Here is a 21,711-nt window from a genome sequence, read left to right as displayed (position 1 = left end):
CCACATTAGGGTTTGTTCAATTTTAGAAGCTTTCTAGGAATAAAGACTTCATGCAGTGGTGGAGGCTAGTAGTGGGAGTTGGGAACTGGGAGGGGATGTGTACCCAAGGAGACACCAAACTCCTGCTTGTTCAAATGTTTTATCAGGGTTCATTGCAGCCAGCTCCTTAGGTAAAATTCTATGTCAGTGAGAATGAAAACCCACAAGACAATCCCTCAAACCTTGTTTTAGTCCTTTTCATTTTCAGCGAGGAAGCAGAAGACCTTGGTTCAAGTTGCAGTTTTGCCAAGTTGCTAAACCTCTCTAAACTTTAATTTGCTTATTTATATTAACTATTTTCCAAATGTGAAAATGAATGAGAAAGTTTGCTGTGCAGCTCTGTACAGACAGATTGGCTATGTTCATGTTCTAGTGGCTTTTGTCTTTCTCCTCAGCTTGTAAGAAAGGTATATGGCCACAAAGAGGGGAATAAAAGCATCTGAATAGTCAGCCGCTGCCTGGAGCATCCAGGGTGACAGCATACCTTCAGCTGGGGCTGCTGTGGCCTTGAGCCGCCCTAAGAAAGAGGATAGATTGGACTTTACCATCTGGTGTAGCCCTTCCGAGGGCAGATGGTCCCTCTGTGCTTAGGCTGAGGGCTTCATTTCAGCAGATAGGCCGAGGTCCCTGCTAGCTTTACTACTAAAGGGAACTAGAAGCTTACACCTACTCCAACATCACCCAGCCTTCAACCTCCTCAGTCTCTGAGGGTTGCTGCTTTGGGAACTTGAAGAATATCATAAGACTGGGGGCAAGATTTTCCATATTGGTTAAAATTCCTCTATATGTGATAACAGCTTTATTTTTTTTTTTAATTTCTCCTTTTTTATTTTAAATTATCTTTATTGTTGAGAGTATAACAGATGTGTCCCCTTTCCCCCTCCGCCCTGCTCCCACCCCTCACTCAGGACTTCACTGCACTGTTGTCTGTGTCCATTGGTTATGCATGTATGGGAGGGGCGGGAAGAGATTAATCAAAGAATTTATATGCACAACAGTTTTATTCTTAATACTATGAGATAACACATAATTTGTGATTATAATAACTGCATTTTAAAGATTGGATATAAAATAGAAATGAGTAGACTTTTATAAAGTTACTTCACTGTAGAACTCAGTGCTTCACAGGTTTAGAGCTGGTCATTAGGTCCAAAGTATTGCCAGTCGGATGTATCTTATTCATTATTGTATCTCTGCCCGAAATATGGTAGGCATTTGATCGATATATTTGAAAGAATTGATGCTGACTTAGATTGGCTCTAAATTATGTATACAGGAAAGAGAACGAGATGTAGCTCCTAGAGATCACAAACACAGGCAACTTCTTCATGCATTCATTAATTTGCTTTACAAATATTCATCAAATGCCCATTTTTGTAGCACTTTCCATGTTTCAGGCTCTGAGATCCAAAACAGCAGTAGTCTCCATGTCACGGAATGCATATTCTGATGGTAGAGACAAAAAATAGATAGGTAAATGACATTAAAATAGAATTGTAAGTAGAGATACACTAGGCTCCTTTTATCCAGGGTTTTATACTTTCCTCAGTTTCAGGTTTCTGCGATTAACCACAGTCCAAAAATATTAGATGAAAAATTCCGGAAATAACCAATTCATACATTTTAAATTGCATGCCAATTCTGAGCAGTGTGATGAAATCTCAAGCCATCCCACTCCATTCTGCCCATGACCCGAGTCATCCCATTGTTCGGCATATCCATGCTTTAAACACTAGCCTCCCATTAGTCACTGAGCAGTTGTCTTAGTTATCAGATCGGCTGTCATGGTATTACAGCGTTTGCGTTCTAGTAGCCCTTATTGTACTTAGCTCCAAATCCACTTCCACAACTTTTATTACAGTATATTGTTATAATTGTTCTATTTTATTATTAGTTATTATTGTTAATGTCTTACTGTGCCTAATTTTAAAGTAAACTTTATTATAAATATGTATGTATAGGGAAAAAAACCTGTACATATAGGGTTTGGTATTATCCATGGTTTCAGGCATCCACTGGGGACCTTAGAATGTATCCCCTATGGATGAGAGGACCACTGTACATGCTGGAGGAACTTGATTGATACCAAAAGTTAGAGCAATGTAAAGCATGGTTGTCACAGAAGACCTCTCACAGGAGATAACATTTGAGTGAAGAATGAATGAAGCAAGTGAGATCAATGAGATCTAGAGAATGGGCACTTCAAACAGAGAATCAACAAGAACAGAGACCCCGAGGTAGGCACAGGCTTGGTGGCTTTGAGGGAAAGCACAAACGTCAATGAGGTTGGAATGGAGGGATCGATGGGGTGAGTTAGTTTCGGAGATTAATAGGGGCATGTCATATAGGACAATGTTCTCAACTCTATCACATCTAAAAGTGCCTTGTATCATAAGTCCAGTATTTTCTCACTTCTTTACCATCCCACAATACAATTCACAGGTAATTAATCTAAGCTTCCTACACATATAATTAAAAAAATAAAATAATATTTTCATTGTAATATGAGAGAAATAAAAGTAAATAAGTTTGTAATAAATAATATGTATTTTAATATGTAAATGCCACACTAACAGTCTTATAACTATATGACTTACTTTCAATGCAACAGATTATATTTGTATTTGTATTTATATTTATGCTAGCATGTTATATTTCTGACAAATATCCTAAAGCATGTCATTCACCATCAATGTTATAATTTTCCAAACTACTGAGTATTTCTTGATAAATTTATGATAAAAACGAATGAACTTTTCTTGCAAAATACAATGTATTTTGCATTTCTGGATATTTAAGGAAGTTTTAAACCATGCAGAAAACTCTCTACATTTATATATATTAAAATGAGTTGGATTCTAGGCTCACATGCTAATAACTAGGTTTTTAGAAGGTCGTTCAAAATAAATACACAACATAAGGCAAGTATTCTTTGTGTACAATGCACCGGTACATTGCAGGATCCAAGCTACCCTTCCTCTCTTCAGCTAATGCCAGTCCCCAGTCATTGTGAAGACAAAAACCACTTCATCAGATTTGCAAACCACTTTCTAAGGGCAATTCCACATCCACTGGCAAGTGATGACATCAGACTTCTAGGTCAGGCCTTCCTACATGTTAATGAAAACCATCGGTGGGTTTGAGCAGAGAGAAAGAATGTGATTTATGTGTTAAAAGGCTGTTGGTAGAGAATAGGCTTGGTTAGAGACAGGAGCGGGTTTGAAGATTTGCTGGACTCAAAACCTTTTAGGAACAGCAGAGAGAGGTACATGGTTCCCGAGTGACTCTGGTACCACGAGAAGTGCAAGGTTTTCTAGCAATGCACAGCTACAAAAGTGATCGACTGTCTCTGGAGGGCTGACCTAGCATGGGTCATTTATACCTGCCTGGGAAGCAATGATTTTTATTCATTGTCATTACAGTGGTTGTTAGCTACTAGCAAAAACATTTATTTTGTTTGTATTTAAAAGCCATAGCAAAAGGAACTTATTGCTCCGAATACTATTTCAGTGTTTATGTACTTAGTAGTCCCAATAAATTATCATGGAACAGAATGTCTCGACTTCTCTGTGTCCTCCTTGGAACTTGGATCTTTTGCTTTTGCAATAGTAATGTTCTGCAATGGTTCTGTTGAGAAGACAAATGGTGAGACAGGGAGTATTATGATGAGAGAAGCTGAAAGCATGAGCTTCATGGAAAATGCAACTGTGTGGGAATGACACTGGCCTGGGTCTCCATCTGAGGCCTTGCTATTGACTTGTTGTGCAACAGGGCACACAGTACGTCTCTTGAACCTTGATTTCCTCATGTAGAAAATGAGCCAATATAATAATGTTGAACATTAAATAAGGTAAGTGTAAAAGTATCTATGTAGTTACATACATGGTGGGTGCAAAAACAATGCTGTGGTTATGAACAGTTCTTTCAAACATTCTTCTTCAGATGGCATGCATCAAGTTAGTTTCTTGTAGATTGTGGGTTTGGGGACTTAGCCATGGACCTCATTTTTTTTTTTTTTTTTTTGTGTCCCTTGAAAGTGCTTGGGTAAAGTGCAGTGTTAAGAGGAAAAAAAAATGCATAGTGTTTTTGATAGGAGTTACCCTCCAAGATAACTTTCTCTCCTCAGTGGTAATGGTGGGAGCCCTGAATTTCTCTCTAGGGCTATGGGCATAGAAACTTTGCAGCAATCCTTAGTACAGCCCTGGGAACAGGTTTTACAGGCCTTGTAGAGAGGATCACACGAAGCCTCTTCAGCAGGGAGCAATGCAGGACTTTAAAGCCAAGGATGAAGGCAAGTGGATCTATTGGGAGAAGTTAGGTAGGTGTCTCAGGAGGTGGAATTAGACTAAAAACAAATTCGTGAGGAGCTTGGAGGAGAGAGGAGACAAGATTTCAGCTGCTGTGTTCCTAGTAAAGGCCCTTTCTGGGCATCTTCCCTGCCAAGGTCCAAACTCGGTCCCGTGTCTCAGAGAGGCATCTTCTGGGAATCACCTACAATCCTTAATAATCTTTTCTTCATTTTGCTCCATCTATAGGCCACTTTTGAGGCAGGAAATGGTGTCATTCAAAATAGCAGGCACTTTAGAACCAATTATGTTTATGCTTATTTTAAATGTGAAGTTATTTCTTTTCTAATTATGTACAAACTTCTAACGGTGCTTTTTAATTGTTTGTACTTAAGTCTGCCGCTAAAAGGAGGATTGCTTGCCCTGAGGTGTCAAGAAGCAGAATCTACAGTGGCCTTTGCCAAGTAAAACATTTATTTGAAGTCTTATACTTTGTGCTACATTCTAGTAAACATTTTGCGTTCTACTTCATTGTACCTGCATTTTTCTAAGTATAAAAATTATTATCTGGCCCCAAATCTCATAATAAAAGTGATCCCTGGCATGTTCCACCTAGGGGTGCCTGGCACACCCTAGTTATAAAAGCCCAGAAATAATACCATATGATCTCACTTATTTGTAGAATATAATGAATAAATAAGCTGATGAACAAAATAGACCCAGAGACATAGAAAGGAGTGTGGTTCAGAGTGACAAACTTCGGAGGGGAGGGAAAGGGAAGAGATAAACCAAAGAACTTACATGCATGTATGTGTAACCAATAGACATAGACAACAATGCTTGGGGGTGGGGGCGGGGCAGGACAGGGAGAAGGATGTCGGGGGGTTGGGAGAAGAAACATCTGTAACAAAAATTAATTAAAAAAATGTATAAATAAATAAAAAGTAAAAAAAAAAAAAAATCACAGAAATAGATTAGTGTTAAAAATGATCCCGGAGTATCCACCCAAAGATGAAAGGGAGATAGTTCAGAGACAGGTTAAGCTGTGAGAAACCTGGCAGGGAAGAAACATTAGTTTATTTATCCAACAAATATTTATTTCGTACCTACTATGTAAAAAACATTGAACTAGGTACTAGAATACAATGATGAACAAAATGAGACAAAAATGATCAGACAAATATTGCAAAACTTTTTGCATATTGCAAAATATGCAAAATTGCAACTGCAAATGAAAGAGAGGTTTATGAGCAAATAAAGTTTATGGTGGGGAGCTGACCTCTTTAGAGAGGCTGGGGAAAGCTTCTTCCAGGAAGTGTCTCTTGACTTGAGTCAAGATCAAGTAGAAGGATCAGTAGAAAATCACGAGACAAAGAATGAAAGAAGGAGCTTTCCAGACAGAAACAGGGAGCACAAAGGTCTTGTGTTGGGAGGGAGAGGAAAGGGCTGAAAAGTAAGTATGGTTTGACGACAGAGAATAAGGCAGATGGGGTGGGGAGAAATGAAGTTGGAGAGAGAGACAGGAGGCTCACTCCACAGGGCCTTGTAGGAACTGTAGGGGGCTTTGCCCTTAACAAACAAGAAAAAAAAATCACTGGAGGATTTTGAGCCAGAGAATAACATGATTAGATTTGCATTTTAGAAAGCTTACTCCAGCTGCTGCTCAGAGAACAGAGAGGAAGGATGCCAGCATAGAGCTGGGACCGAGTTAGCAGTTACTGCCAGTAGTTGTTGTGAGAAGGGATGTTAGCTTGGGTTAGGGGGATGATAACGATGGTGGTGGTGGTCATGGTGGAGAGAGAAGATGGGTTTTGGAGATCTTTGTGAGCTACAATGTGCAGGATTTGGTGATGGATTAGAAATTGTAGAAAGAGGAAGGCGTTGTCAAGGATGGAGCCAAGATTTCTGGCTTGCATACCATGGACCAAGATGGGAAACACCAGAAGATGACCAGGTTTGGGGGAGAAAAGGGTGAGTTTTGAGCTTCAAATATAAGGTGCCTTTGAGATATCCGAGAGAAGAGGTCAAGTATGTATGAAGTTGAAAGCTGGCTCAGGGACTGAACTGACCGTTTGATTTGAGGAGTCCTCTGCATGTTGATGGAATTAGAAGCCATAAGTAGGAATGAGATCACCTAGGAAAACATGTAGAGTGAGAAGGCGGCTTAAAAACGAACAAAGAAGAACCTCAAGATAGCAGAGTAGAGAAGGAGTTAGAAAAGCAGTGGCCAAGAGGTAGGAGGGAAGCCAGGATATTACCACTTGCAAAGCCACAGGAAGGGAGTGTTCAAGAAGGACCTTGGTTGGGCACCAGATGCTACTGAGAAGTCAAGAATGCTTATAACTAAAATATATACATTAGATTAAGTGATATGGAATTTAGTGATGGCCATCGTTTCCATTTCTGTGGAGTAGAAACTAGGCTCCAGTGGACTGCAGAGGGTATGGGAGGTGAGATCATTGGAGAAACGCCAATAGGCAACCATTAGAAGTTTGGCTGAGAAGACATGAGGAAAAGGAGGTGATCTGGAAGGCATGAGGAGGCAAACAAAATTTTTTTTTTCTTTTTTAAAAACCTTTAATTATGGAAAGTTTTAAACATCAATAAAATTAAACAGAATAGTATTATGAACCCACATCACCCAGTTTCCACAATTAACTCATCGTCAAACTTGTAACCTCTAACCATTTTTTTTTTTTTTTTGCTTTTTTTATGGAAGAGACTTGATCTAATTTGAAAGCTACTGGGAAGAAAATCATTGAGAAGGGGAGTATAAATATTCAAGAGGGAAACAAAAAATTAGGCATACATGATAGCCCAGGTTTCTGAGAAGGAGGAAGAACAGGAACGGGGTATAGGTGAAAAGGTTAATTTAGGAAACTAGAGAGCCAGCCTCTTTATTGCTATAGGAGGGAAAGCAGGTGAGATGTAAATTTACATGCTTAACATCTGGAAGATAAGAACATTTCACCTTTTGGTGGAGGTAGCTCTTCTTTGTCTTCCTTCCCCTTTTGCTTCTCCTTCTTTTAAATTAAGTGGCCATGTCATCTTCAGACAATTACTGAGAAAAAGAGGATGTTGGATGTTTGAAGAGAACATAGAAAGTTGGATCAGTTATTGCGGAGAGAGAGAATAATATAGCAGAAAAATGTGGAATATTTACTAGACAGTGTTAAAGACCCATTTGGAGGAGATGGATTGGCTCTGAAAACCAGATTCAGTTCATATACATACATTACATCTGGCTTATTAATGTTTACCTTCATAATAGTGGTAACATAAAACAACATAATAGGATTGTTGTTACTCTATTCCATTCCCTAATGGAGGGATGTATCCATGCACATGTTTATGTGTGTTTTATAGTGGCCACGGATTCCACAATCTCCTGAGTGTGATCATAATGTATATCTCTCTCAAAAAGGAGGTGATTTTAATGCTTAAAATGTGAGTGAGTCGAAGAAGAGTACATTGCAACTTGTGTTTCACATTAATTGGTTTAGGGCTCCACCTGCTGGAAAGAACGCATGCTCAGCATGGCCAGCCAGATTTTTCCAATGCAAAATCTAAAACCTTTATTCTCTGAGAAGTCAGTGTTCTTACATAAAGCATTTCCCCCATGATTTGTGAGTTTCATTTTTAAGGTAATTTTAAAATGTCATTAGTGTATTAAAGCAGGAACATTAAAATGCGTTTTTTTCCTGACTTGATTTTGGTCAAAGATCATATCTATCCTATGTCAATGCATTTGTTATCTATAAACCTCATTGATGAAAGAAGAAGAATAAAATATTAGAATTATTTGAAATGGCACAAATAAGAAATAGATTATTAAACATGTAGAAATTATAGGTGATACAGAGATCAACTTTGTCCAGATTATTTACAGTCCTTTAAAATGTGATTTTGTTGTTCACCTGCTTCTGTTTCCAAATCTTCTCCTTTAGGTTCCTTAACTAAAATTTCTTTGTAGTCTCTAACCTGACCTTTCAGGAAACTAGTCTGCTATAAGTGATTTTTTTTTATAGTCTATTGTAACTTGAATGCAGTGTCCATTAAAACTTTTTTTCAAGGTTTCTAGGTCACACCACTAAACTGCTCCTAGTTTCTAGATTTTCATTAAAGAATTCCTTTCCTCCAAATTAACCTATTTTATAGAAAAGTTCAGGGATAGTAAATTACTTTAATGGCTTCCTCTTCTTTAATTCAGGCAATAACTCTTATTAATTATGGTCACTTTACATATACAAATCCCGTCATGATTCCTAGGGAATTTGGAGAAATGCCAGTATAAAATACTAAGTCATTCACAAAAAAAGCAGCAATGGTTCATTGACCCAATCAGTCTTATTAAGTGCACTCTCTGTGTCGGGAGTTTTGAGAGCATGGAGAGATAGGGAACAAGGCAGCCACTCGTACAGAGTTTGCTATACTGTGTGGAAAACAGACATTAATCAAGTCGTCCCAGCAAGTTCTGGTGAGTTATCTACTGGGGGAAGTGTTGAGAATGTTATGAAATATCTAGAAGCTAGAAAGTCACAGACAGCCTCTAGGAAGAAGTGTTATTAAACCACAAAAAAAGGGGAGGACAAAAAGATGCGAGGCAGGCTACGGGGCAGAAGCCTGATGCTGAAAGCCAGATTGTGGAGGGGCTGTTGAAACTTTTTAAAGAGTTTGGATGTCATTCTAAGAGCAATTACCAAATTAACAACCAAGAAAATATTTTCAATGTGTGTGTCTATGTGGCAGGAGGTTGGGTAGGTGGTGGTGCCCATACTCAGACTTACATTCTGGAAACATTATTCTAGCTGAAATTTGGAGAAAGGCAGGAGGGAAGCCAGATTGAACATTGGTTAAAGGTGTGTGTGTGTGTGTGTGTGTGTGTGTGTGTGTGTGTGTGTGAGAGAGAGAGAGAGAGAGAGAGAGAGAGAGGTCACGTTGGCTTATTTTCCACCAAGAAGGAGAGAAGTAAATTAATCGAGGAGATATCTAAGATGTTGAATGGAGACGACTTGGTGGAAATTGGTTGTATGACGTAAATAAAAGAGAAGACTCTTTTTGTCTTAAGCAATTAGGTGAATGGAAGTATCATTTCATGAGACAGGGAGTATTGGAAAGGTAGATTCTCAAGATGGCCAGGGAAGCTGGGTATTTTCCCTTCAGACATGTTGAAATTGAGATGTTAAAGTGTATAGGTATGTATGTCTAGTGAACATTTAGATATATGAACTGGGAACTCTGAGGGAAAATCAGGGCCAGAGATACAAATTAGGAATGATCAATCTGTTGAGAGTAAATTGCTGTTTTGGGGGTGGTTGATATCATAGAATGTAGAGTGAGAAAAGAAGAATAACGAAGAAGGAACCCCGAGGAACCCATCATTTAAAGATTTGTTAGAGAAGATAGAAGCCAACAAATAAGACCTGTCAGGAAGATTGGAAGAAAGCCAAGAGGGCAGCAGCCAGAGCCCATGAAAAGCTTTTCCAACAGGAAGAACATGTGCAACAGTGTCAAATGTCGCTCATAGGCCTAATATTTTCTTTAGGATTTAGTAGTATGTGGTCTCATCAAGTGCAGTTCTGGTGGAGGGACAGAGTCTATTTCAGTGTGTAGGGGTGAGGAAGTGGAGGCACTGAATGCATTAAATTAAAATATTGTGAAAAAGACTTCAGGGAGGCGGTGGGAGTTGAAGGGAGAGGTCTGATTAAAGGAGTGACATTTGTTTTTGGAAAGAAAATGGTTGAGAATGTTTAAATGCTTAAGAAAATTATCCCATAAAAGAAAAAGAAAAAAAAAAAAGGCTGAAAGATTAAGAGAGAGAGTAGTCAGTAGATAATTTAGTCCTTGAGGATGTAGCCAGAGATGATGATGATGATGATGATGATGATGATAATTTATTGCGCTCTTCTTTGTTTAGGAACTACTCTAAAAGCATTATCTCATTTAACGTTTACACAGTTTCTCTGAGAGAGGTGCTATTATTATCATCCCATTTTTAAAGATAAAATTACTGAGGCACAGGCAGGTACTGTGGGTAACCAAGCTCATATGGGAAATCATGGAGCGAAGGTTCATACCCAGGCATTTCACTTGAAAATTGTACCCTTAATCACAGGTCTTATTGTGGGACCCCCAGCCTAGCTGAAGATGTAAGTAGGAGGCACACACCCTTGCTATTGCAATGGAAGAGAAGGGGAACAGGGCAGGAGTGGATGTAGGTAAGTGTTAGTGTGGCTAGCATTTTTAGTTTCCTGTGGCTACCATAACAAATTACCTCAAACTGGGTGGCTTAAAAACAACATAAATGTATTCTCTCACAGTGTTGGAAGCCAGAAGTCCAAAATTAAGGCACCATTAAGTTCTCACTGCCTCTGAAAGAGCTGCATACCTCCAATCTCTGCCTGTCTTTACACTGCTGGCTTCTCTGTATCTCAAATCTCTCTCTACCTTTCTTTTCTACCTGCCATTGGATTTAGGGCTCATTCTAGATCCAGGATGATCTCATCTTGAGAACCTTAACTTAATTAATTAAATCTACAAAGAATATTTTTCCAAATAGGGTCACATTCACAAGTTTTGAGGGCTAGGATCTAGACATAACTTTTGGAGGCCATTATTCAACCCACTATAGTTAGAAAGTTGAGGGATTTCCTGTCCAGTGGATTCTATATCTTCTGTGAAGTAGGAATGTGAGTCATTTTTTCTGAGGGTGAGCTCAGATGAAGAGGAGTCAAATGTCTGAGTAGTTGAAGAAATATTGAAGTAATTACTATTGAAATTTGGAGTTAGCTGAGTAGGAAACAGTATGTTTGTGGAGTGGTGTGGAAAAACCAGATAAAGGTGTGTTATCATTAATTTACTGTCGTGTAATTTTTTTTTCTAGCAGCAATTAGCAGCCTGTGTACAAACATGGAGAAAGCTAACAATTGAAGTGACCCAAGTTAAATCCCAGAGGGAGGGAACATGGATGTGAAGGAAGGATAGAGACACAAGCGGTTTTAGGACACTAGCAAGTGGTGGTTTTCTATAGGCCACAGAAGTAAAGCTAGGTATGCATAGAAGTGAGGTCAGAAGGGTGACTATTGGCTGGGTCATAAAGCAGGCAAAACACAGGGAGCAATTTAGTGAACTAACTGTAATCATATATAGTTAATCTCAGAGTATGAAATATTGGTTTGTATTATTTCACATGAGGGAATGAATCTGGTTTCAGTAGACACAAAGAGAAGGTTAATAGAGATGGAAAAGTCAAAGAAAGGATTCTGGAGAGGCTACACATGTGGACACAGAGACACACAGGAAAATGGCAGGATCTGAATGGAGAATGCTGCTAATGGTGTGGTGTTTGACCTCTAGAACTGTTTGCAGTTGGAGAAGGCTGTTGAGGGAAGGTGTGGCTCCCTTGGAATGACATTCAAGGAATGTGTTAATTAAAATTTTTCAAAGAGAGATTCCAAGATGGCAGTGGATTGAATGGGAGCTACACTGATCTTCTCCCAGGACCAAACTGGAATTACAAATAAAATATAGAAATATAATCCTGAATAACAAACTAAAGATGAGCTGGAAAGAACCTTTAAAACCAAGGATGTAAAGAGGAGGCCACATTGAGACTGGTAGGAAGTGTATATGTGCAAGAAAGCTGCCTGGGCTCCCACAGGCAGCAACTGGAGTTTTGGAACGATATCTCAGCTGTGTGTTTGTGGGGAGTTCCCCTTGAGAACCCCAAGCTGGGCTTCTCAGCTGGGAGTAACAGAACTGAAAAAGGTACCCACATAACATCTGACTGTGAAAAGCACTGGGGGCTAGAAAAAAATGCACCCTCTTAAAGGGTCAACACACCAAATTTCATTTGCAGCCACTCACCTTGAGCTTCAGCAGAGGGAGGGCAGAGTGGATAAAAGCTATATGAAGAGAATATGGGGTTGGCGGCTCTGGGGAGAGAGCTGGGAGGACAGTCACCAGGATTCCTGTGCTGAGTCCTGTCCCCATGCTGCAGAAAGCCATCTTTCTCAGCCAGAGCTTTTTCATTAATGCAACTTTAGCCTGGGGAAAAGGAATTGCCCCACCTACTGGAAACCCTTTCACCTCTTTTTGTGGTGAGGACTACAGCCTGAGGTCATTAAATAACCGATACTAATAGCCTGAGGCAGAGGCAAATCTCTGGGTGATTTGAGTCTTTGCCTGACTTGTTCCTGGGCCTGCGGATAGTAAAAACAGACTTTAGTGCTCAGCTTGGTGCTTTCCACATTCACACAGCCCCCACAGAGAGAGCCACAAGCTGTGGATCACTGATAGCTCTAAACAGTGTACTCAGGGACAGTCATAAGGAGCATTTGACATTGGCCTGCACCAGAAACCCCCCCAAAGAGGTCCAAACCAATAACCCAGTGGCCAGCTTCAGACAACAGCAAAGCAGGATCCAATCAGCTTCACCAGCAGTATATCCAGGGAGATATTGGCAGGCTCCAAACTCCGCTGTGGCAAATTCTGCCTCATGTGACTTGTACAGCAGCCTGCATGCTGTGTTGGGCATTGAACCTCCCTTCCAGCCATCCTGAGGGTTGATTCCATGCACAAATGGGCCAATAGCAATCAAGACTTAATTACAACAGGAGGGACCACACAATGCTCACAAGGGATATTATTAGAGCACCTAGGTCTGATGATCAGGAAGATTGTGTCACTGGGTCCCAAAGGTCACCTACTGCATAAGGACACACTACCAAGACTGGGAGTCATAGATGTCCCTAATGCATAGAAACAAACCCAAACAGGCAGCTAAAATGGAAAAAAAACAACAACAAAAAACAAAAATCAAGCCTCAAAGGAAAGAACAGGAGAATTCTTCAGAAGAAGAGCTAAATAAAATGGAGATAAGCAATTTATCAGATACAGAGTTCAGAGTAATGATTATAAGGATGCTCAATGGTATGAAAAAAGACAGAAACTATGAAAAACAACCAGTTGATGTAGAAGAATGACATAGCAGAAATAAACAATACACTAGAAGGAATAAACAGCTGATTAGAGGAAGCCAGAGATCAAATCAGTAAATTAGAAGCCCAGGTAGAAAAAAACCACTCAATCACAGAACCAAAATGAAGAAACAGGAGGACAAATTAAGGGAGCTGTGGGACAGCATAAAATGTGTTAATACCTGCGTTACAGGCATTCCAGAAGGAGAAGAAAGTGGGCAAGGGGTATGAAGAAATAACGGCAGAAAACTTCTTCAGCTTGGTGAAGGAAAATGTCACATAAGTTTAGGAAGCACAGAGAGTCCCAAGTAGGAAGAACCCAAAAAAGTCCATGCCAAGATATATTATAATTAAAATGTCAAAAATTACACAAAAAGAGAATCTTAAAGCAGCAAAAGATAAGAAATTTGCTACCTATAAAGGAGCTCACATAAGGCTGTCAGCTGATTTCTCAACAGAAACATTACAGGCCAGAGGTAATGGCAGGAATCATTCAAGGTAATGAAAAACAATGTTCTGAAACCAAGACTACTCTACCCAACAAAGCTATCATTTAAAATAGAAGGTGAAGTAAATAAGTTTTCAGGCACACACACACACACACACACACACACACACACACACAAGAGTATTACCACCAAACCAGTATTGCAAGAAATATTGAAAGGACTGCTATAATAATAAGAAATATACACATAGAGAAACATAGTTGTAAAGAACAAAAATGGCTAAAAACAAGTACTTTTCAATAATAGTTTTAAATGTAGATGGATTAAATGTTCCAATCAAAAGATATAGGGGAGCTGAATGGATAAGAAAATATGTCCCATATATATGCTGTCTACAAGAGACTCACCTCAGAACATAAGACACACAGGATGAAAGTGAAGGGATGGGAAAAACTTTTCCATACAATTGGAAATCAAAAAAAGCAGGGATAGCAATACTTACATCTGACAAAATAGACTTCAAAGCAAAGTCTATAACAAGAGATTAAGAAGATCACTACATAATACTAAAAGGATTGTCCCAACAATCCTTTGGTAAACATATATGCAGCCAAAATAGGATCACCTAAATATATTTATTTTTTAAAAACCAAAACTCTTGGAGGACTTCGAGGGAGAGATTGACAGCAATACCATCATAGTAGAAAAGGTTAACACCCCCACTGACATCACTGGATAAATCTCCAGACAAAAAAATCAACAAGGAAACAGTGACCCTAATGACACACTAGATCAGATTGATTTAATTGATATTTACAGAGCATTTTATACCAAATCTGAAGAATATATATTCTTTTGAAGTGCACATGGGACATTCTCAAAGATAGACCACATGTTAGGACACAAACATACAATCTTCCATAGTGAATTAAAAAAATTCGTAAAACCGGAATAAACCAGTAACATCTAATGAAATTGAAGCAATAATCAATAAACTCCCAGCAAACAAAAGTTCTAGACTGGACAGCTTCACAGGGGAGTTTTACCAAACATTCGAAGAACTATGGCCTATCCTTTTCAAACTTTTCTAAAAAATTCAAGAGGAAGGAAGACTTTCAAGCTCTTTTTATGAGGCCAGCATTATCCTAATTCCAGAACCAGATAAAGACACTACAAAGAAAGAGAATTCCGGCCAATATCCTTGATGAACATAGATGTAAAAATCTTCAACAAAATATTAACAAATCAGATCCAGCAATATGTTTAAAAGATTATTCACGATGACTAGGTGGAATTTATCCCAGGGATGCAAGGCTGGCACAATACTTGCAAATCAATACATGTGATACATCACACAAACAAAATGTAAGATAACAATAATCTAATCATATCAATAGATGCAGAAAAAGCATTCCACAAAATCCAGTGTTATTTTTTTATATAAAGACTCTCAGCAAAGTGGGAATAGAGGAAACATACCTCAACATAATAAAGTCATTATATGACAAACCTACAGCCAACATCAGACTCAATGGGCAACAACTAAAAATGTTTCCCTTAAGAACAAGAACAAACAGAGATATCCTCTTTTACCACTCTTATTCAACATAGTACTGAAGGTCTTAGCCACAGCAATCAGACAAAAAGGAAGAAATAAAATGCATCCAAATTAGACAGAGGAAGTGAAACTGTCATTATTTGCAGATGACATAGAAAACACTAAAGACTTCACCAAAAAACTTCTAGATTTAATAAATGGATTTGGCAAAGTACAGGATACACAGTTAACATCCAGAAATCAATGGCATTTTTATACATCAATAATGAACTATCAGAAAGGGAAACAAAAACAAAGTAAACAAAAAGCAATCCAATTTTACATTGCAACAAAAAATTATGACACTTAGGAATAAACTTAAGTAAGGAGGCAACAGATCTGTTCTCAGAAAACCACAGGACATTGAAAAAAAGAGCAAAGAAAGATACAAACAAGTGGAAGATAATTAGAAGAATGAACATCATTAAAATGTCCATACTACCCAAAACAATCTATATATTTAATGCAATTCCTATTAAAATACCAATGACATATATCAAAGATCTAGAACAAATACTTCAAAAAAGTATATGGAACCAAAAAAGACCTCAAATAGCTGCAGCAATCTTAAGAAAGAAGAACAAAGTAGGAGGGATCACAATACTGGACATCAAATTATACTACAAAGGCATTGTAAACAAAACTGCATGGTACCAGCATAAGAATAGGAATATACATCAGTGAAACAGAACAGAGGACCCAGAATTTGACCCAAGCCATTACACTCAATTAATATTTGATAAAGAAGGCTAGAGCATAAATGGAAAAAAGACAGTCTCTTCAATAAATGATGCTGGGAAAATTGGACAGGTATGTGCAAAAAATACAAATAGACTACCAACTTACATCATACACAGAATAAATTTAAAATAGATAAAAGAGTTAAATATAAGTATTGAAATAATAAAAATCTTTGAAGTAACCATAGGCAGCAAAATTTCAGACTTCTCACATAGCAGAATTTTTACCAATACATTGCCCAGGCCAAAGGAAACAAGGGAAAAATAAACAAATGGGACCACATCAAAATTAGAAAAAACTTCTGCACAACAAAGTAAAGCAGCAACAAATTGAAAAGGGATCCCACTGTATGGGAGAACATATTTGCCAATGATACATCTGATAAGGGGTTAATTCCCATAACATAAAAAACTCTTACAACTTTCCCAAAGAAAGACAAACAATCCAATTAAAAATTAAGCAAAGCTGTTCTGGTCGGTTTGGCTCAGCAGTTAGAACGTCGGCCTGTGGACCAATGAGTCTCAGGGTTGATTCCGGTCAAGGGCAGTTGCAGTTTTTCCCCAACCCTGGTCAGGTCGTGGGGGAGGCAACCAGTCCATGTGTCTCTCTCACATCGATGTTGCGCTCTCTCTATCCCCCTTTTCCTCCCCCTCTCCCTCTCTCTCTCTCTACCTCCCTCCCACTCTGATGATAAATGGAAAAATATTCTTGGGTAAGAATTAAAAAAAAAAAAAAAAAGGGCGAAGCTACTGTTAGTGGTGGTCAAGAGGTTCTCTGGCTTGAGATAGCCTCTGGCCAGAGACAGTACTCTGCACCCTCCATTCTTCTCTTGCTTGTAGGAATTAATTCAAACAAGAGATGCTAAGTAGCAGCAAAAGTGGACAAGGATTTATATATAGGGAAGACATACGCTCAGACAGAACCTGAGAGGGCAGCTCAACTGGCTGAGACTGAACTGAGTGCCCTGATATTTGGGTCTTCAGAGGCTTTATACCCCTAGGCTGGAATGCCCCTGGGCAAGGAACAAGTCACTCCCTCCCTCGTGTCTCAAAAAAACAAAACAAGACAATGTATCTTTAAGTTATAAGGCTCCTTCACCCAGTGCGATGCCACCAGTTAGACCACATCCTGCATGAGCTCTGAATCTTTCCTCCTCACACAGGGGTCTGCCACCTCCAGTGTCGACTTCCAGTTTGTCACATCTCACACATACTCCCTCCAAGCCCCAGCTGCCTCTCCCAGCTTATATCTTTCTGTCTACTCTAACAGCCCTACATAGACACTTCTCCAAAGAGGACATATAGGTGGCCAAGAGACATATGAAAAAATGCTCAAAGTTACTAATCATCAGAGAGACATAAATTAAAATCACAATGAGCCTCACAGCTGACAGAATGGTTACCATTGACAAAAAACAAGTGGTGGTGAGGATGTGGAGAAAAGAGAACCTAGCACACTGCTGGTAAGAATGAAGACTGGTGCAGCCACTATGGAAAACAGCATGGAGTTTCCTCAAAAATGTTATAACTATTATCTTCCATTTGACCCAGTGATTCCACTGCTAGGAATATATCCTAGGAATCCTAAAACGCCAATCAGATAGAATATATGTACCCTCTATGTTTATAGCAGTGTTATTTATAATAGCTAAGATCTAGAAATTGCCCAAGAACTCATCAGAAGATGAGTGGATAAAAAAGCTGGTACATTTACACAATGGAATACTATGCAGCAGTATAAAAAATGGATCTTGCCTGGCAGGTTTGGCTCAGCGGTTAGAGCGTCGGCCTGCAGTCCGGAGAGACCTGGGTTTGGTTCCCGCTAAGGGCACGTACCTCGGTTGCAGTTTGTCCGTGGCCCTGGTTGGTCGTGCGGGTGACAGCCACTCGATGTGTCCCTTTCACATCGATGTTTCTCTCTCTCTCTCTCTCCCTCCTGCTCTATCTGAACAAAGAATGAAAAAGTGTCCTCAGGTGAGGATAAAAAATAAAATAAAAAAATAAAAAATAAAATAAAATATGGATCTTTGTACCCTTTGAGACAGCATGGAGGAACCTGGAGAGTATTATGCTATAAAAAATAAGCCAGTCTGAGGAAGACAGGTATCACATGATCTCACTTATATGTGAAATCTAATAAATAAAATAGAACCAGAGACATGGAAGCATGGAACAGACTGACGAATGTCAAAGGCAAGGGGCGTGGGGGCAGTGGGAAGAGATTAACCAGAGAATTTATATGCATATTTGCATAACCCATGGACACAGACAATAGTGCAATGAAGGCCTGGGGGGTGGAAGTGGGGTGGGAATGGGGTGGGAGTGGGGTGGAAGGGCCAATGGGGGAAAAAGGGGGGGGGACAGCTGTAATACTTTCAAGAAGAAGAATAAATTTAAAAAATAGTCTTAAAAAGAGGAAAATGTCAGAAAAAAGTGATTTTCTAGAGAAACAGAGCCAATAAGTGTGTGTGTGTGTGTGTGTGTGTGTGTGTGTGTGGAGAGAGAGAGAGAGAGAGATTCTGTGTGAGGAATTAGCTCACACAATTATGGAGCCTGGGAAGTTGACACACAGGAGAGCAGATGCTATAGTTACAGTTAGAGTCCTAAGGCCTGAGAATCAAGAGAGTCAATGGTATAAGCTCCAGTCCAAGTCTAAATTTGAAGGCAGAAGACTGATGTCCTAGCTTGAAGAAAGATAGAAATAATTATTTCATGAACTTTTATTCTATTCAGGCCTTCCGTAGATTGGAGGAGGGCAGAACACATTAGAAGAGGCAATCTTCTTGACTCAGCCTGCACATGCAGGTGCTAATCTTATTCAGAGACACCCTCACAGAAGTGCCCAGAAGCAATGTTTGAGCAAGTATCTGTGTGCTCCATAGCCCAGTCAAGTTGACACATAAAATTAACCATCATAAACACTTGGATTATATAAATAGCCTTAATATAGTAATCTTCAGTCTCATTGATTATAAAATGAAGGGGTGAACAAGATTTCTAAAAGGTTCTTCTGCTTTTATTTATTTTATTTTATTTTTTTATCCTCACCCGAGGACATTTTTGCATTTATCTTCAGATAGAGCGGGAGAGGGAGAGAGAGAGCGAGGGAAACATCGATGTGAGAGAGACACATCGAGTGGTTGCCAGCCACACGACCCCAACCAGGGCTGGGGACAAACTGCAACAGAGGTATGTGCCCTTAGCACGAACCGAACCCGGGACTCTTCGGTCATGCTCTAACTGCTGAACCAAACCGGCCACGGCTGATTTTAACTCTTGTGTTTTAAAGCAGAATTCCTGGCCTTTAGTATGGAATAAAACAATGCATTAAAGTTCTTCTTAACTAGGTGTAAGTCAAAAATGATACCTGTGAATCCACAGATCTTAGAAACTGATTTTTATACACAGAATCTGGCTAATGTTCTCTACCTACCTGTTTTTTCTTTTTCTTTGTTTGTTTTCCAACCATAAAGGTTTTGATAGAACAACTTGAATCATACAACCAAGGAAACCTCTCTGTCATTAACACTGTTCGAAAACGTTCCTAGACACTGGGCCCTGGCTCTGGCGTGCTGGCTCTGTGTCTTCTCGGAGGATGGAGTGAGTGACATTGCAGCGATCACCTCTGAGGTGAGTTTGTCATTCAGGTTAATGTAGCAAACTTGCACTCAGAGAATGTACTCTAAGTTGTTACTTTTGCTTGAAATCTGGGCATTTTAAAGGTGGGTTGAAGGTGTCTTTTGTGTAGGTGTGCCTGAGATAAGGGCAGCACTTCCTGGGGGCGGAGGGTTGGGAGGAGATGACATTTTGAAGTGTGGCACGTGTCTAGTTTGGGGGTAAGGAAAGGGGAGTGTAGGTACAGCAGCGAGGGGAGTCCTTGGTCCAAGGACTTCCAGCTGGAGGAGTTAATTGGAGAAGATGAGGAAAGTCAGTGTCCTCAGATTGGTTCACTTTATCTTTAATCCACCTGGAATGCCCTTCCTCCATTTCTTCACCTGATTACTTAAAACAGCCCCCAAAGCACTAGACTCCTCTGTGTAGTCTTTCTAGACTTACCTTTCCACTCTCCCCTGTCTAGTTTAGGGGCCCTGCCTGTGTCTGCCTATAACACCCCATGTGTACCTCTGCCATGGCATTCACGTGTTATATTGACTTGTCTTTTATTTCTGCCTTCGGAACACAATGCCTGATACATGAGAGATGAAAACTTAATTTATTCTAAAGTAATTTTATTGTGACTTATGATGAGTTTGTCGTTATCTTGCTTCTGTCCCCATATTTAACGATCGTTTTATGCCAGTCACTGTGCTAGCAACTGGGAGAATAATGATAAACAAGACATATGGGGTCCTGACCCTCATGAAACATATTCATTCTGAATGTATTCATTCAGAAACTGGCAAAAAGGAAGGTAGCACAAAAAATAAATGGAGTGGCTACCATTCGTAATTAGTTTGTTATAAAGGGAGTAACTAAGAGACTGTGATAGAGACGGACAGGCATACCTGCTTTGGTAAAGAGGAGCAAGACGTCTTTCTCAGTTGATAATGAAATGAATACTTCAGGCAGTGAAAAGGGCAGCACTGAGTTAAATGTGGGTGAAGTACAATGAGTCTGGCAGCGTCCAGAGATCAGGAGTGAGATTACACAGAGATGTTGCCCCCTAGTTAGGAGTTCAGATCAGAGGACTTGGGAGAACTGTAAGGAGGCTCAGCAGTTACATCCTGAGTGAAGGAGAGAGCACTCTTAGCATATTGTAATGGCAGTAAAGACAGAGTAATGGAAGTTTGAAATTGTGTTTCAAAGATAAAAATTGTTCAGATTTGTTTATGATTTGGATGTGGTTGCTGAAGAAAATAAGAAATCAAGAATGTCCCTGACTTGAGCAATGGATTGTCATGTATGATTTGAAGAGATTTGGAAGAAGGAGAAAGAAACAGCCTCAAGAGAAAGTTAAGGGTTCCATTTACATTTGAGATGTGTATAAGTTATCCCAGAGTAGGTTCCGGGTGAGAAGCTTAATATAAGTTTCAAGCTCAGAGGAGCTCAGGGATGTTGCATGTAAAGATCATACATTGATCTGTGGGAATTGATGAGATCATTTAGAGAAACGGTATAGAGAGAAAAGCAAAGAGGGGCTCAGACAAGACCTTTGAATCTCCAGGATTTGAAATTTAGGTAAAGCAGGAGGAAGTATTAAAGAACACTGAGGAGAAATGGCCAGTAGGAGGGTGATTTTTGGAAGCAATGAAAAGAGGGCTTCAAAGGAGAGGGAGAGCTGTTGCTGAGTTTAGTAAGAGGAGGGTAGTGAAGTGTCCACTGAACATTGAGTAAGGTGGAGGGTGCTTTGGCAAGAACGGTTTCAGTGAGTGGTGAGGTTATAAACTAGATTACAGCAGGATATGAGTGAATGAGAGTTCAAGAGGTGGACATAGCATGTGTAAAGAGCTCTTTCAACAAATTTGGTTGTAGAGAGGAACAGAGAAATGGACCAGTAATGGTGGAGAGGTGTGGGTCAATGAAGAATTACTATTGTTGTTATGTTTTTTGTTTTAAATCTTTAAAAATTTATCTTTATTGTTGCAAGTATTACAGATCTCCCGTCCCCCCATCCCCATCCCC

General features: G+C 39.5%; 2 long non-coding RNA genes across 13 annotated transcripts in view; one reads left to right on the top strand and one right to left on the bottom strand.

Moving 5' to 3' along the window:
* The window catches only part of LOC118637121, a 73,808-nt gene that overhangs the window by 41,960 nt on the left and 10,137 nt on the right, over window positions 1-21,711 (top strand). For 5 of the 12 annotated variants that reach the window (XR_004960889.1, XR_004960888.1, XR_004960885.1 and 2 more), the window contains one exon: window positions 19,563-19,719. This is a non-coding gene — a long non-coding RNA (uncharacterized LOC118637121). Of the gene's footprint in view, window positions 1-8,672; window positions 8,803-10,440; window positions 10,544-18,995; window positions 19,094-19,228; window positions 19,279-19,310; window positions 19,439-19,562; window positions 19,720-21,711 lie in introns of those variants that run through there. The other 7 variants (XR_004960894.1, XR_004960896.1, XR_004960895.1 and 4 more) reach the window with 7 other exon arrangements.
* LOC118637124 lies at window positions 1,181-17,291 on the bottom strand. Its single transcript, XR_004960899.1, has 3 exons — window positions 17,189-17,291; window positions 7,297-7,386; window positions 1,181-1,485 (listed from the first exon to the last, which is right to left on the bottom strand). It is a non-coding gene; the product is annotated as an uncharacterized LOC118637124 (long non-coding RNA).

This window comes from Molossus molossus, unplaced genomic scaffold, assembly GCF_014108415.1.
Source record: "Molossus molossus isolate mMolMol1 unplaced genomic scaffold, mMolMol1.p scaffold_m16_p_20, whole genome shotgun sequence".
NCBI lineage: Eukaryota > Metazoa > Chordata > Mammalia > Chiroptera > Molossidae > Molossus > Molossus molossus.
This window is presented reverse-complemented; position numbering and strand designations above follow the sequence as displayed.